Raw genomic sequence first — 2,487 nt, 5'->3', positions numbered from 1 at the left:
TTGGGGGGAGAGGAATATCCAGGAATTATTTCAATATATAACAAAAGTCAGTGATAAAACATTTTTAAAATACATAAAAATATAAAATAGTGATGCTACCTTTTCACCCACAATGTTATACCATGACTAAACTATAGCTTTGACTTGCCCACCTCCTGCTACAGTCCAAAAGATTTGTTTTTATTTTTTGGTGGGGAGAGGGTTGGTCTGGAGTGATATTTATTGTCAGGGCTATGAGGAACACCTTGGGAAGTTGACAGTTTGTCTGAAGTTTCAAGGCATAGACAATTGTCTGTAACACTGAGTGGTCAAACAGTTTCCCCATGGTAACACAGCTAATATACTTCAGAAACAGGACACTTCAACCCATCCTCACACCAGGCCTAGCCCTGCCACTACACCATAGGTCTAGAGTTGGAAGGGACCTCAGAGGCCATCTGTTCCAACCCCCTCATTTTACAATTAAGGAAACAGAGAGGCCCAGGGGGGTTAAGCAGCTTGTCCAAAGTCACACAGCTTCAGAGGCTAAAACCTAAAAGGTAAAGAAACTGTCTCTTTATAAGGCAAATAGAAGGGGAGGGGGGAGGGGGGGAATCTCATAGAACTAAGGATAACAGAAAACAGCTGAGGAAGAAACTATAAACCAGCATGCCAATTTTTCCCAAATGCATGTGGTGATTTTTTTAAACATTGTTTTGAAGAGTCAGCTTTTTCAGTATAAGCAATGTGAATGAAGGCTTTTGCAGAGTCTCCATATCTGAGAAAATGAATAAGATCAAGGTTCAATAAGTGTATCTACACAGGCAGAGCAAAGGAGTGAAAATTGAGACAAGATAAACTATCAGGTCCCTTCTGACTCCATGTTTCTATTTTTCCATAGAGAGTTAAGCAATTATCCAGCACTATCAATCAATATAATAACCAATCATATTAACGAAGGCCCAAAATCCCCTCCTTTTTTTTTACTTTCTCATTCAGTGACTTGGTATCTTGGCTGAACTGTCTAGGTGTTTGCTGCAGCTATCCACTTCTTTCCTGTAGAGACATAGCTTTTAATTGGGAAGTGCTGCCATTTCTGTGCTGAAGGCCCTAAGTAAAAGCTAAAATTTGACTACATGCCATCGAATAGGAATAAATCCCACATTACATGGCAGCAGAAATCTAATCACAGTTGTCATGTCGAGAAAATTGTACACGCATTTCTGACATTTCAGCTCTCTGAAGAAAAAAAAGCAACAAAACTCTGGAAAGAAATTCTAAGATGTCAGATCCTCTCAGAGACAATTCATAGAATATTAGAAGCAACAAAGGAAACAACATTACCCTGTTTATAAGTGTGCCAAAATAGAAACTCTGGCTTCAACTGTTAGATACTTTCCAAAGATGATAGTGGGGTGTCTTCCTCAATTCCCCCAGCCAGGGTCTAGTTCATAATAGCGTGCCATGACCTAATTCCATCACAAACAAGGACCAAGTGCTTCCCAGGGATCAGAGTGGCAACAGTACTATTTTCAGCTTTGTTGAATGATGCCGTTTGTCTGTGTTGGGCCTAGTATGTATTTAAGTATCTTAATGAAATCTTCCCAAGGAGACATTTCAAATCTACATCAAGCAGTGATTTGGAAATAAGCATTAATTACCTTCTCAGTGAAAGGCTGAATGAGCAAGTTTGGTGGGAGGGAGAAAGTTGTGTAGCCTGGAGAAGGACCAGGTTTGATATCTACTGCTGTTCCATCATTAACCATTCTGGATAGGCAAACTCAGTAACATCCCTCCCAAGTGGACTGAATGACAATGACATTCGGCCAACAGAACAGGTCTGTTCCAAACATTTGGCAGATGGATGTTCAGATGGGAAATTATCTCCAACATAAGGTAAGGAGGGAAATTCTGAATCTGCTTGAGAACTTCTTGGCCTAGACTTAAATATTTCATTTGGACACTCATCATGCTATTAAGAAATCATTCTATATTTTCCCCCTGTCCTTTTTCCCCCTCAAAATGGCTAGGAACATTTATCAAGTCTAATATAAACAATAAACAGCCTATTGTACTTTACATATCAAAATTATTATTATAAAGTACCTTTAAGAATCAGCTTTATCATTTTTATTTAATTTAGAGATTTCACATAGGCCATCAAAAAAGCAATTACTCCTAACCATAGTCATTTCACCCAAACATTTTTTAGTAATAGAGATGTAAAGAATTCCTCATAAATCTTCAATAGAAAGGAAATGTCTTGTCATATATAAAGATACAAACTATATCCATCCCTTCTATAAGCAAAAATAAAATATGTAGTCAATAGTATATTCCTAAGTAATAATAGGCAACATTTATATAGCATTTTACATATACTATCTCATTTGATCTCCACAATAGTCCTTGAGGTAGGTATCATTATTGCTCCCGTTTTGTAGATGAAGAGACTTAGAGATTAAGTGATTTGCCCAAGGTCACACTAATTAAGGACTGAGGGAAGAT

Source organism: Petaurus breviceps, unplaced genomic scaffold, assembly GCF_028583685.1.
Source record: "Petaurus breviceps papuanus isolate PSGF00001 unplaced genomic scaffold, PetGlider_PUasm1.0 86649, whole genome shotgun sequence".
NCBI classification, from domain to species: domain Eukaryota; kingdom Metazoa; phylum Chordata; class Mammalia; order Diprotodontia; family Petauridae; genus Petaurus; species Petaurus breviceps.
This window is presented reverse-complemented; position numbering follows the sequence as displayed.